The 14,969-nt window shown below is 39.8% G+C and overlaps 1 protein-coding gene and 1 long non-coding RNA gene across 6 annotated transcripts in view; one reads left to right on the top strand and one right to left on the bottom strand.

Moving 5' to 3' along the window:
• Positions 1–9,737, bottom strand: part of GTDC1 (glycosyltransferase like domain containing 1) — a 476,083-nt gene extending 466,346 nt beyond the window's left edge. For 4 of the 5 annotated variants that reach the window (XM_069066750.1, XM_069066753.1, XM_069066759.1 and 1 more), the window contains exon 1: positions 9,615–9,737. The gene's annotated coding sequence lies outside the window, so the exon portion shown is untranslated. The remainder of the gene's footprint in view (positions 1–9,614) is intronic. The other variant, XM_069066751.1, reaches the window with a different exon arrangement.
• LOC138145098 (uncharacterized) overlaps positions 7,155–14,969 on the top strand; it is a 63,899-nt gene continuing 56,084 nt past the window's right edge. The window contains exon 1 of the long non-coding RNA XR_011164108.1: positions 7,155–8,761. This is a non-coding gene — a long non-coding RNA (uncharacterized lncRNA). The remainder of the gene's footprint in view (positions 8,762–14,969) is intronic.

Raw genomic sequence — 14,969 nt, 5'->3', positions numbered from 1 at the left:
TATATATATATATATATATATATATATATATATATATATATATATATATATATATATATACTATCTAGTATCTGGGAGAAGACCTAAGTTCAAATCTGACCTTAGATACTTAGCTATATGACCCTGAGCAAGTTATTTAATCTGTTTTACTCAGTTTCCTTATCTGTAAAATGAGGATAATAATAACTATTTAAGGTGGATGTGAAGATCAAATGAGATAAGAATTGTAAAGTGCTTAGCACTTACATACATACATACATTACTTAGTACATACTAAGCACTATATGTTAGCTATTATATGACCATTGACACATGCAAAAAATTCCTATAACATGCTATAAAGAAATGTTAAGCAGGATCAGACTACTTGAGTTAGAGTAAAGAGATAAAAAGAAAGGTTGGTTTGCAGAGTACCTGGCACATAGTAAACACCTAATAAAGTTGTTTGTTGACTGAATCACTATTTAGATGGGGCTTCAACTCTGTCAAGATTTTGAAAATGTTTTACTCTTAAATACACCTGCCCTACACTTACTAGCTGTGTGGCCCTGGGCAAGTCACTTAGCCCTATTTTCCTCAATTTTTTTCATCTGTAAAATGTCTCATCTACTGTAAAATGAGCTGAAGAAGGAAATGGCAAACCACTCCAGTACCTCTGCCAAGAAAACCCCAAATGGGGACACAAAGAGTCGGACATGATAAACAACTGAACACACGGAACACAAGTGCCCTGAGGAAATCAATGTATGAATCACTCACTAACTTTACAGATCAATAAACAGCACTGTGAAACTCACCAAGAAGTAAACCAAGACATGGGGCTGACTAAAAATGGATGTTTTGTTTCCTATTGCAAATAACCTTAAGTAAGTGGACCACTGCATTTTAAGATTACAGAAGGTAGTTTCTGGTGGCAATACAAGTTAGACATACTATAATGATAAAAAATACAAATATTACCATCACCAAGGAGCTACCAAAACAGGAGTGCCCTATGTTTAAAAAAAAATAGAGAGAAGGAAATGTTATTAGAGTGAGACAGGATATCAAAAAGTTTCCAATACCAGAATTAGCCAAAAGTTACCAAGCTCAGTAATAGCAAAAGCTAATTTATATAACACTTCAAAGCTTGCAAAGTGTTTTACATATAACATCTGTAACAAAATGTGGAAACACTCCATTAATCAAGTGAGCACACTTCACCTTCACACTTCTTTCCTTCTGAAAACCTTTACTCTCCATCAACCTGACCATCATTTGGGACAGAAGTTTACAGTAAGGGCAATGTACTAGGTATATTCACGTAGCCTATACTGCCAGGGCCCAATTAGTGAAAATAATGAATCTCTTGAAGTGGTAGTATGTATTTGCACTATTCAACATAATAATTATGTAAAGTATGGTCACTGGATTCATTTCCAGCCCAATGGAAATATCCTAAGCAAATTTTATAAATGCAACCACTTCAAGGCAGTAGCATGTTTTAAGCACAACATAAATTTAGCTTCAGCTACTTCACTATTGTCTATGCAACATGTCATCTTTATCCATGCAACTCATCGTAGCTGAAGCCCAAGTAAAAACTGCCCTGGATTTACCGGAGGAAAAAGACGTTAAGTCTGAGAGATCTTGAAGTATATAAATAGGTGTTATGTGAAAGAGAAATGTACCCACAACTAGAAATAAAAGGTAAAAAATTCAGACACGCAAATTAAGGCTTGATGTAAGGAAAAATTTTGTTGGCATGAGAGCCCTCTAAACGGGAAAAGGGTTATGTTGAGAGGTAATGTGTTTTCCCTAACTAGAGGTACTGAAATTGGGGCTAGTCCACTAGTCCAGAATGTTGTGGACAAGTTAGATCATCTCTGAGGTCCCTTCCAATCTGAATTCTCTATTTGGGAGTGAAATCATAATTGCATCAAGGGCATACACACGATTGACAGAAAGGTAACAAAATGGAACCCTGTGGTATTATTATCTAAAGAGCAAAATAGGTGGGCAGGATGATTATTAAATAAACAACTGCACTTGTCATACATTACAGTGCTCTGAATTTCTTCTCTGAAAAAGGTTTAAAAGAAACTCTATGGGGTCATGTTAAAAAGAATGAGAAAGAAAAAAGAGATAAAGGGAAGGGGGGGAGGTGAGAGAAAAGATCACAATCTAATAGCAAAGGCTAAATAAGAGTTTCCAAAAAAATCAGAAATGAGGTCATGTCCCTTGACATGCATCATTTACATTAAAGACTCCCCCACTTATCTGAATTAATTTCATGTACCTCATTTCATTCAGCTAATTGAAATTTTGCTTTTAGAGTTAGAAAGTGTTTACTTCCACACAATTAGTAAACTGTCCATTTAAAGGATAAAAGGGCCACCCCTCAGACTTACCTCCTACTAAAAGTATGGGATTGCATTTTTTCACAGATTTAGTTGTACAATACTTGAAGTTTTTTTTTTAAATCATCACAAGAAATTTTAAGAGAAAAGTTGCAAGGATTCTTTATAATACCTAATGGTTTCATTACTCAGCAATTTTGGTGTTCAATATATAGCTACTGTTCTAAAACCAAATTAAAAAAATAGGCCACTAAAGAGTTTGATGACTTCCTTCGATTCAATAACTAGGATCTTATGGAAAAACAAACCAACAAAGGGGGTCTCTTCTTTTTATGAGCAAGCATTTAAGTGCTTTTAATGAGAATTTTCTCTTTAGTATATATAATTACTAATGAACAAATTTAGGGCCATTAAACTCCATCCTTTATAGTGCCATAAAACTTCTAAGTGTAAGAAATATAAAATAATGCATACATATTAATCACATCAAGTCTGAAGGAAAAGAAAGGGAAAAAATTTGTACCTCCTTTTTCTACATTAATAAATGAAATGAAAATACTTTGTCAAATGATTGGTGAATGTTTAAAAATGTATCTGTTCAGGCAAAGGATCTCTATCACAGTCCAATAACAATGAAAAGATCCAATTTTTTTTCTTAATCTAAATTCTAAATTGCTACATCAATATTTATTTTCCACTTTGGTAATTAGTGATGGCTATAGTTAAATCATATTCTGACTTGACTACTAAAATATATATGTATGTGTGTGTACATAAAGTGATATAGATAGCCATCTATATCTACATATAAATATACCAATATGTATTAATAATTGACATCTACAAAATTAAGATAGAGGACTAGAATTGTTTCTAAAGTATGCAAGGTAATATATTTCAAATCCTTCAATTGCCACTGAAATTAATAAAAAGCACTGATTAAGAATAATCAACTGGTGGTCTGAAGTCTCCTTTGCATTAAAAATGCCAGTATTGTTCATTTTGCAGTAATGTTTGTATTAGAAAATCAAAAGGAATTCATATAGTCTAATCATTGGGGACCCAAAGTAACCCACTTTTGATTATTCAATACAGCACTGCACAGATCACTAAACAGAATTACCACAGACTCTGTCAATCCAACCTGGAACCATTTCTTTGGATTGCAAGGACCATTGAATAATGGGTGTGGTCAAGGTACTTTCCAAGAGAAATTCTTGAAAACTTTCCTCAATTAAAAACAAATATAAACAAATGATCTAGGCTGCAGAGTCAAGAAAAGAGGGGCTGAAATTTGTCCACCAGTAAGGAAAAGGGAAAAGAAAATTCCTTAAAGAAGCTGAAAAAGCTTTTTAGAAGCCCTCACTTATATAACAGTGGTTTCTGGTTAAAGAACATCAACATTTAGCATGGCAGATCAAATAAGTAATAAAATTAAAAAGGAAACAATGCAACATTATGCAAGTATAATCAAATGCAACAGTTTTATACTTACATTAAAAACAAATGAGGATATTTCAATACTCTAGGCATACTTCTACCTATCAGAACTTTTCCCTTTCTCTGTCTCCAATGTAGGCTCCTCATCCTCCTCACTCACTTCTTCAATCCCTTAGGATATCTTTTGACACGTAACAGTATTTCCCTGGTGATTGATGTCAGCCACTCCCATGGCTTCAAATATTATCTCTATGCAGGTGATTCCTAAATCTACATGTCAACCTCCTATCTTTCCAAAGAACTCTAGTTTCACATTTCCAGAAGCTTGCTTCATATCCATCTGCATTTGGATGCCCTACTAATGGTCCAAAGTAACATTGTCCAAAATCATTTTGCCCACTCCCAAAAGCTAGCCTTTGCTCTCAACACCAACAGTTTCTCTATTTCTATTTTATTTACCACTATTCTCCCAGTCATCAGGTTCGTAAATTCAAATTCATCTTACACGTCCCTCTTATTTCTTTTCTTTTCTTTTTTTTTTGCTTTTTGGAGGGTGGAGGGTAGGGCAATTGGGGTTAAGTGACTTGCCCAAGGTCACATGGCTAGGGGTGTGTGTGTGTATGTGTATGTATGTGTGTGTGTGTGTGTGTGTGTGTGTGTGTGTTTTAGGATTGATAATCAGATCAACTTTACCCTTGTAACTCTGCAAGGAGTAACAATCCAGTGCCCTATGGGATCCACTTAGAATAAATTGTTGGCTGGCTAGGCTTAAATTCCCTTTATTGACCACCCCCTCAGTGTTTTCTCATACTCATTTGTGGCAGCCCTGTCCTGGTGTTCCCATTTCATTCTTCCATTGCGTTCTCTGGAACCCCTCTTGCCTTGATAACAAACTGATCTTCATATTAGACCTTTACTGCATTCTTGGTAATTACTTTTTATATATTTTGTGTTTACCAATCAACCAGTAAACTTACAGTATACAAAGCTTAAATGAGGCACACTCTTCTCAATTCAATAAACGTTTATTAAGTACCTACTATGTGCCAGGAGGGTACTAGGGATACAAAGATAAAATGAAAAAGTACCTGAGTTTACATTATGTAGGAGGAAACAAAAGTATACTATAAGTTTACTGGTTGATTGGTATGAGAAAACACTGAGGGTAAAGTTGATCTAATTATCAGTCCTAAAACTGGATTATCTTGAGATTAGATTGACTATCAACCCCTCAGGTAGAAAATCGTTGGGGGGATGGGGAATATACCAGCAATGGCAGGGCAGAAGTCCAGTTCCTGGTCCTGCCTGAGAATCAAGGCAAGGGTCAGTAGGATAAGACACACAGTAAATAGGGAAAGGGCAGGGGGAAGAGAAAGGAAAGGAAAATAGCATCTATTGAGTGCCTACTGCATGCAAGGTAGCGTGTTAAATGTTTTATAAATATCTCTCAAATGTACAATATTACAAGTACATTAATTAGTTATATAACGTGAAGCTCTAAGGCAGGGGTAGGGAAACTGTGGCCTTGAGGACACACATTGCCCTCTAGGTCCTCAAGTGCAGTTCTTTGAATCCAAACTTCACAGAAAAAAATACCCTTAATAAAAGAACTTGCTCCCTACCCTGGATCAAGGGGAAGATTATTACCAAACTTAAGGTTTTAGTTAAAGAAAGTCTCAAGAAAGAGATGGCATTTATTCTGAGTTTTAAAGATATGGGTAAGAATTTAGCACATTTTAATTCAGAATTTAACATGTAAAAAGCAGGAAGAGCATTTCATGCATAGGGAATGGCACTGTTTGTGTATCATTTCTACAAACTAGTTGAGGATGTGGGAATTAATGACATTGCCAAAGAACAGAACAAAAAAGAAAAGAGGACCAGACCTTTAATGAACATTCATGCTTAAGTTGAGAAGAGAGTAAGGAACCAGAAAAAAAAAAATAGGAAAGGATAGAGGTTAGAGAGGTAAGATATATAAGCAGCAGGGTGTGGTGTCTTTGATTGACAGGAAGGTAAGTATAAGAGTGTGGTTGAGTTTCAAAAGCTAAAGAAAGGGTAAGAAGGATGGGGGGGAAAAAACTGGTGCAATGGGGATTAGAAGAACACTGAATGTGAGTCAGAGAACCTGGGTTTGAATTCCAGTTCCGCCCCTAACAACTTGGTAACCTCTTTGGCCTCCAGTTTCCTCATCTTCAAAATGAGGAGACTGGCTCAGATCAGTGGTGCCAAAGTCATATCCTTTATTAGTGAAGCAGAAGGTTGGATAATCTGCTGTAAGCATGAAGAGAAGATATGCATCCATAAGTTTAGGAGGGAAGATTTGAAAAGAAACACTGTAGTCAAAACTGACTACTCTTCACCCCTCAATTCTATCCTGTTCTCTCCCATCATTATCCCTTTTGTTCCATGACCCCCATGCCTAGGATGGTATCACCAATGCCAGCTATTGAAATCCTTCCTTTCCTTCAAGACCCAATTCAGGATCCATCACTTCTAATAAGGACTCCTAAATTAAAGCTTTTTCTCTCTTCCTAAATTTCTCATAGTATATTTCCAAGACATTTATTTTGCATTTATCACTCACTGCCCAATGTCAATTATTTAACCATGTACCTTCCTTATCCTTCTACTAAACTATAAACTCCTTAACACAGACTGTGGTTATTTTTGTATTTTCAGGGCCTTGAACATACTAGGTGCTTAGTATTAGCTGAATTTAATTATATTCCTATAGAATCTTTTATCCAAAAGAATTCTATTACACAGAGAATGGTAATATCCCTGAAATCAATCAACGAATCAACATTTATTAAGCACCTACTATGGTGCTAGGCACTGTGCTCTGAAGACTCTTTCAGGGTATAAAATGACTCTCTGAACTAAGAACATAAAGATAATCAAAGAAGTGAAAAATATTTCATATTACAACTGAAAATACCATGTTACAACTGAAAAGGCAAAGATATGTTTGATTTGGCAGAGTATAAACATTTCCAAACTACAAACTGTTTATACTTGGATCTGTAGCATCAACTAGATTCAAATAATAAGCAGAAACTCCATCTACAAAGTAGAAATCAAATTGGAGATGTGTAGATTAGCTGATTGATTTAATAGGTATAGTTAATCAAACCAGATAATTCTGTCAAAAAAACTCCACTTCTGGTTTAACTATTAATCCATTTGTGATTAATCCACTAATCAAATCAATCAGATATAGATAACTGCCAGATTCCTGACAATATAGCTGTAGCTTTAACTTTTCTAGGCTTGTTTCCTCGTATATACAATGAACAGGTTGTACTGGATAATCTCTTCATTCCCAATGGCACCATAAAGTCTATGGTTCCACTATAAGAAAAATTATGTGCTTAGATTTCAAGGTAAGTAAAGAAGCTGGGGCGTCCAGGTAGCACAGCGAGTAAGAGCACCGGCTCCAGCGTTGAGAAGACCTGGAGATCGAATCCCGGGCTCAGACACTTAGCACCCACCCAAAAACACCTGGCCATGTAACCTTGAGCAAGTTACTTAACCCCTATTGCTTTAAAAGAAGCTATTTTAAATTACTTCTCAAATCGTTAGACTACAAAAGATAATAATGTCCTACCTTATCTCATATGGTCTAGCTTACCTATTTGTTTTCTAGTTTATTAAAATAATTTCATGATTTAAACTCTATTGCTCCACTCTCAGTGTAAAACATATTTATTAAGTATAAGACCTTAAGCAAAATGTATTTTTAAAGGGGACTAGTAGTGGGAAGGAGAGGAGTGGGAACTGAGGAGAATCTATTCTATCTACTTCAGGCCTAAGATGCTCTAATTAAAATTCAATATTGCACTTGGCATGTGGATTCCTACATGAAACTCCTGTCATGGTTAAGGCTTAAGGTTAAACAGGTTAATAGAGTCCAATAAAATGGCTCTATTGAATTACACTGCACCACTTTTCAACATAAAGCTGCAATCCGAAGCTCCTTTACCTGGCCAATGTGATCAAATTAGTGGGTGGCACCAAATACCTATAGGTTATGAATATGGAAGCTGAACAGAGGAATCCACCCTGCATAGAAAATTACTATAAACGGGAATTTTTAGATTCAAACTGAGATGCAGAAGGAAAAAGAGACTAAGTCCATGTTTTGGAGCCAGCAACTCTCAAGACTGCGGGTTTAGGAATTATCTTAAATTAAACATGACCCCTTCTGCAATTCTCCAAGAACCATAAAGCTTCGTTTATTTGGAAGAAAACTACTTCAGGATAAATAGTTAAGTAAATACTTTATTAGCTCACCCTCCCTCTTGCATTCATTGCTGGATTTATCTGTGCGCAGCACTTGAGGTTTTTTAAACAAAACGAAAAACAAAATAAAAAACGCACAGCTTGATCATTCAAAACTGTTTCCCGGTCTCTAACCAAAACAAGAAGGTGGCCTCGCACCGACAGATTCACAAATCTTTTGAATTCTTGAGAGAAGGGCAGGTGGAGTGCAGTGACAGTGAAATCTACTTCGAGAAGCTTCAAGTCGCCAGTCAATCGATTGGGCGGCACATGTTCCCTGGTGTGTAACTGCAGGAATTTCCACGAGTTGTGTTTCGGGAGAGAACGCATCTTTGGGGAGCCTAAATGTCTGGCAAAGAGGTGCACCTTCTTTTAAAACCTATTCATTGGTTTTCTTCCAACCTGCTTCGACAAAATAAGCATTCCACTCTCAGTCATCAGCGCCCTCCCTTTCCCCCCAATCCGGGGGCCTGGCCATCCGAGCTCACAGGTTTGAGTGGGTGGCCCCGACGCACACCCTTCTTCCCATCCCGGTTCCCACAGCTCTACTCTGGGTCTGTTTCCACCTCGCGGTGAGCAGAGCTCCGCGTCAATTTCAACAGGAGCTGCGGGAGTTCCCGTGTCAATTTCAGCGTGGGGCTGCAAGGAGCCCAGCCGCTAGAGCTCACCAGTCTACTTCGGCCATGCGGCTGTCAGAGGTGGGGGCGGGGGGGGGGGGGGTGGGGGGGTGAGAGTAGGGGCTCGGAGCGGGGAGCAGGAGCCCGGCGGAGGCTGGAGCCCAGGCTGGCAGCCGCGCCGCCGGACTTTAAGCAAGGGGAAGTGCGTGTGCTGAGGAGGACAGAGGAAGGAGGGACGCTTAAAACCGAAACAAAAAAATTTTTTTTTAAGTTGCACATGGATATTTATGAAAGAAAAAGAAAAATCCACGGGGGCGGGGGGGGGGAAGGAAAGGGGAGACTAAAATGCAAACCTTTCCCCCCTTCCCTTCAAGAATGGAGGTGGGGGGGGCGGGTGTGCAGCAAGTTGCAGGGGGGCCCACGCGGCACCTCCCTCCCCAACTCTCTGCACCTGGGATTAGTGGCGCACAGCCCCAGCTCCGCCCCCCCCCTCCCCTTCACCCCCCCCCCCTGGCTCACCCCCCCCCGGGGGGCCCCAAACAAGGCTATCCGCCCCGCTCCCGCGGGGAGGGGGGGGGGGGGGGGGGAGGGGGGGGGGGGGGGGAGGAAGGGGTGGGGGGGGCGGGTCGCGAGGGTGCCGGCGAGCCCCCCCCCGCCCCCCCCCCCCCCACCCCCCCCCCCCATCAGCGAACCCGCTCTTCCGATCCTCCGGCCCCCCCCACCCCCTTCACCCCCCCCCCATGGCGCGCCCCTCCTCGGGGAGCTCCAAACTGCGCGCCCCGCCACGCTCCCGCGGGGAGGGGAAGGTGGGAGGGAGAGGGGGGAGGAGGGGCAGATCCTCCTTCGTTCCCTCCCCCGCTCGTCGCCAGCCCTGATCCCGGCGCGCACGCACTGCCCCGCGCTGCTTCCCCCCACCAGCCCGGAGCCTACTCACCTCCTCCTCCTTCTCCTCCTCCTCCTCCTCCTCTCTCCCTCCTGACCACCGGCCGCGGCCCAGCAAGGCGACGCGCCGACGCCGCGGCTCCCCCCTCCCCTCCAAGCTGCTCCCCCACCCCCCCCAGCCCGCGCCGCAGCCTCCTGGCACGTACGGAAGAGGCTCCGCCTCTCCTCCCTCCAGCCCGGCTGCGGCCCGGCCCCTCCTCTCTTCTCTCCTTTCCTCTCCTCTTCTTTCCTCTGTCCCCTCGCCGCCCGCCCCTTATCGCTCTCCCTAGCGGCTGCCTCGGTCACCCCCGCCTCTGCCTGCTGACCTCCCTCCCACTCACCTTGCTAACTTCCTCTACTCCCCTCCCCACCACTTCTTTCCGTCCTTGCTCAACCTTTTTTCCTTTCTCACACCCACTCGGCCCTCCCTTAGTTCAGACCTCTCCCTTCTCCGGGGCTTCCTCCAGAGAGCCCCCGCCCCACTCTTTTCTCTCTCCGTCTTTCCTTCTCTCCTTCCTTCCCTCTCTACCCCTTCCCCCACCCCTCCCATCTTCTCTTTCTAGAGTGGGCTTTCCAGTTCTCAGTAAAATATTCCTTCTTAATCACTCCCTTCGGAATAATCCCAAAGCATCCCCTCCCCACCTCCTCCAGGTCCACTACTGACAGTTTTGTTTTAACCTGCCAAACATAAATTCTCTAAGGCCCTTCTCTTCTGACTACTTCTTCCTGGCCCTGTTCACTCCTCTCTTTGTCCTCATTACTCTTTTTTGTTTGTTTTCAGTCCAGGTACCTCCTCTTGACCCTTCATGTCTGCTTGTAATGCCTTGGGTTTCTTTTTCTTACCCCTATAGTAGTTCCCCCCCCCCCCATTTGATGCCATTTTGTTATTCAAGTTGTATTTCTATAAATTGTAGTGAAGTTTACTTTTGCCAAAAAAGAATTCTTCACAACATCCTTGTGAAATAAAATTAGTGAGGGTTATTCCCATTTCCCAGAGGAGGAGAAATGTATGGAATCATAAGATTTAGTGCTGAAAGGAACCTTTGAAATGGTCTAGGTACTAGACACTAGTACAACACTAATTTTTACATGAATAAAATCTGGGGGGAAAAGGGTGAGATGACTGGCCTGAGGTTGGAAGTAGTAGATACATGGCATGTCAACAGGATATCTATTTGGTTGGAGGTCATGCTAAGGATTTTAAACTTAGTTGAATAGGCATCAAATGAGTGAGGAATAGGAAAATAAGTACACACAAAATCCAGTTCTAAATCTGAATCTAACCCTCTTTTCACTATACCATACAAGTTAAAGAAGTATCAGAACTGATAGTCTTTTTATTCAAAACATATTTCTATTTCTTCTCATTACTTCCTCTACAGTCTCATCTGTCAATATGCTTTTTGAATTTTCATAGCATAAAACTTAGTGTTGGTTCTTAAGCTGAATTTCACTGACTTTTTCTGTTAGCTTTTAATGCATAAAACACAGGATATTATGCCCTTGATCTGTTCTAAACCTCAATTTTTTCATATGTAAAGTGAGAAAATTTGTAAGGGTTCTTTCCAGGTCATAAATGTAATGTTGGGGGAGGGTGTCAGTTAAAGACTAGTTAACTTTGTACTTAAGCAAGAGTAGGGGAGTAACATGATTAATATAATACAAATTAAAATGTGACCATATAAAAAAATATAAAGTGCTATATGATCACTTCCAGGTGAGGAAGAGAGGAGGGACCAGAGAAAGGTGTCTTGGAGATGCTACCATTTGACCTGGGCTTTGAAGTATGTCAGCAGAATATCTAGTTGGTTGCCTTGGAAATCAGCTAAAGAGTTTAGACTTGGTCAGATAGGCAAATGAAATAAAGCTTTTGGATCAGGGTAGTGACTTGATGGAAAGCACTGTTTCAGAAAAGCTAAGATGAAAGTTGAGATGGAAAAGGAGATACTAGAAACAAGGACTCCAGAGTCTAGATATAAAATTAAAAGGATAGTGTAGGATGGAGGCAATAGACTTGAAAAGAAAGGAATGAATTGAGACATATTGTGAGGAAATAAGTAGTGCATTGAATAAAGGATTAAAGTATATCAAGGAGATAAAACTGACTTCAAGTTTTGACACAACAGATGGACATAACTACACAGTCATAAAATTTTTAAGTTGGAAGGAATTTTAGAGATCATTTACAATAAGAAAATAAGCCCAGAGCAGACAAGGAGCTTGGCCATGGTTGGGCATCTTATTAATGGCAGAAATTGATCTATGATCCAGTTGTTTTGACTCCAGATCCTATGTTCTTTACCTTACAAAATTTTTCTTTCACTGTGAGGTGTCATATTTAGTTTAGATGCTTAATCTGAGGTCGAATGACATCTTAATTACCCCTTCTACAGTAAAGTTTAATGTGGTACCCATTTAGTAAAAGAAAGTGATGATAAAAAACATCACACTGTACTACTACATGCTCTCTAGGATTGTTTTTTAATCCCCAGACCAATCCTACTGATGTTAAGACACATTGGACTGGGCGAGTAGGTGGTGCAGTAAATAGAGTACTGGCCCTGGAGTCAAGAGGACCTGAGTTCAAATCCAGCCGCAGACATTTAACAATTACTAGCTGTGTGAGCTTGGGCAAGTCACAACTCCAATTGCCCTGCCTTCCCCCCTCCAAAAAGAAAAAAAAAAGACACACTGGTTACTTAAATCAAGGGTTTATTGAGTGCTTGTATGCTCTGAGGGAGAAAGAACTATAAGACAAATCTCCATCCTCAAGGAACTTGGAATCTAGTTACCAAGACAAAACTACTTTAATACATACAAAACAGCAAGTGATAATAATGACAGAAGTTAAGTGTTAAATTTTGAAGTTCGGTGCTATAGGGATTTATAGGTAAAGGGAGATCTGTAAAGACTAGAGTAGTCAAGGGAGGAAGATGTCATAGAAGAGGTGAGATGAAGTCAAATTTGAAGGAGTAAAATGGAAAGCTTAAAGACATTCAAATGAACAACATTTGTAAAATCAGAGAGATGGGAGCAAGCATAAGGCAAGGAGGAGACCAACCTAATTAGAGACACCTAACAGGTTGCTTATTGGAGAGTAGTAGGAAATGTAGTTGGAGCAGTGGAATGGAATTAGTTTCTTCTTACCAGAGGTCTTTCATCAAAGCGATGACCCCACTTGTTGCAAATGAGTATTCTTCATCGGGTACAGATTAGACAAAAGACTTTTGAGCTCCTCTCTAACTATGAGATTCTGTGAAATGTAAATTCAATCCAATTGCAATAGAGGAATGACATGATGAAGACATATAAAGATTAGCCTACTAGTAATTTGTAGGTTGGATTTGAGGAGGGAGGAAATTGAGTCAGGAAGATCAATACCAAGAAGGTTATTGTAATAAAAGTGAAATAGAAGGATGGAGAAGAAAAAGAAAAAATAATAAGACCTGAAATTAATTAAGGCATCAAGGAGAGAGGTGAATTAAAGATGACTCCCAAGGTTTTGAACCTTTTGTTACCATTTTTGAATGGGGAGGGAAAAAGCAAGGAAATACTGAGCATCATTTTGGACATGCTAAATTGGGTGTGATAGAAGACATCCACATCCCACTAAGCATCTGGAGATTGAGACTGGCACTTTTTAAACAGTAAACAAAATTGGAGATGTAAATTTGTGACCTAGCAAAGAGAGAAGCTAACTAAAGCCATGAGAATAAGACCTCCAAGAGTTATTACCAAAGTGCAAATCGATTAATGTCGCTCTTATACTTAAGAAACTGCAAAGGTTCTCTCTTTTAGGACAAAATACAAACTCCTCTGGCTTTTAAAGCCTTTTGTGATCCGAATTTAGCCTACTTTTTCAGGATATTCTCCTTCACAAATGCTGTGTTCCTAGTTTCCTTCACAGCTTGGCTTGAGTCACCTCCTACAGGAAGTCTATTCTGATCTTCCCTCCAGTTGCTAGTGCCCTCCCCCTAAAAATGACTGTCCACATTTTCTATATAATTTTTAAGTTCTTGTCCCTGGCCCCCCTCCCCCCATATAGACTTCTTGAGGTCAGGGTCTATTTGGTTTTTCTCCTTAGTTTTCTAGAATCTTAGATAGTGCTTTGCACATAGTAGACATTTGATGAGTACTTATTGACTGAATGAAGACAAACTACATAAAGAAAAGAACAGAAGGCTAAATATTATCATGGAGAAAATCAGAGGTAGAAGGTAAGGAAATGACTTAAGTAAGGAAGCAGAAAAAGAGCAATTGGAGAAGAAAGAAGAAAACTAAAAGGACAATATAGTGTCACAAAAGCCAAGAAAACAATGTTAAGGATAGAAGATCAACAGCATTTAATGGAACAGAGAAGTAAAGAACATTGATGAAGTAAAAAAAAAGGCAGTGGATTTATCAACAAGCAAGTAGGTCCTTTGTAATCTTCAAAAGAATAGTTTCAGTAGAGTTGTGAGGATGAAAACCAGATTATAGGGCATTAAGAAAAGAATGAGTGAAGAGGAAAGGGAGGCAATGTACTTTGACCATAAGAGTTACAACTTCAAATTTATGCAACCATCAAAAGAATCTAAAACATGAATGTATGTCTTTGCTGAATTATTAGGGTATTTAAAATTGTATAAATTCATTATTAAAATTATTTTAAATTATAGTCAACTCTTTTTCTTCTTTATTTAAGGATACACAAGAACACCTTTAAAAAAAATCTTGTGTGCCTTTTTGTACATTAAAGGAATCATCCTTTCACCCTCCCCCACTTTAGTCCAAACTACTTCCCCAAAGACTGTTTGCCAGGAGCATGTAAACCAGAGCCAGAATTAATTTAGCAGTAGAAAATCCCCCTTCATAGTCACGATGTTCCCATGTTTCTTTGTAGTTTGGAAAAGACACACCCAGGTTGAGGTACTTTTTCCAGTTATCAGATATTCTTTCCTCTAGCCAAATAAGAATTCAGCCTGGCAAACACAAGTCCTGGTATAAGGAAAGGGAAAATTCAAACAGCTGTCCGCCTCCTTCTCCATGTTATTCTCTCCATTCTTGGCTTCTGAGACTAGACTATCCTATTTCTCTTCCTTCATCTCCGACAATTCCTCCTATTCCCACCTCAAAGTTCTGACCTCAGCTCTCTTCCCCATTGACAGTCTCTCTCTGAGTAATTTCATCCACTGTTACAATATCGACTATCACCTCTATGGTAGTGATGCCTAAATCTTTATCTTCATCTCTGATCTTTCTCCTAAGCTCCAAACATGCACCTAAAACTAAGTAGTTACTATACTAGACATCTGTATTTAATGTGTCGAAAATTGAGCTTATCATCTTACTGCCATGATCTATTGCGCCTCTTGATTTCCCTATGGAT

The sequence above is a fragment of the Petaurus breviceps genome, unplaced genomic scaffold, assembly GCF_028583685.1.
Source record: "Petaurus breviceps papuanus isolate PSGF00001 unplaced genomic scaffold, PetGlider_PUasm1.0 90723, whole genome shotgun sequence".
Lineage (NCBI taxonomy): Eukaryota > Metazoa > Chordata > Mammalia > Diprotodontia > Petauridae > Petaurus > Petaurus breviceps.
Note: the sequence above shows the minus strand (reverse complement) of the source record. Positions and strands in the feature narration are given on the sequence as shown.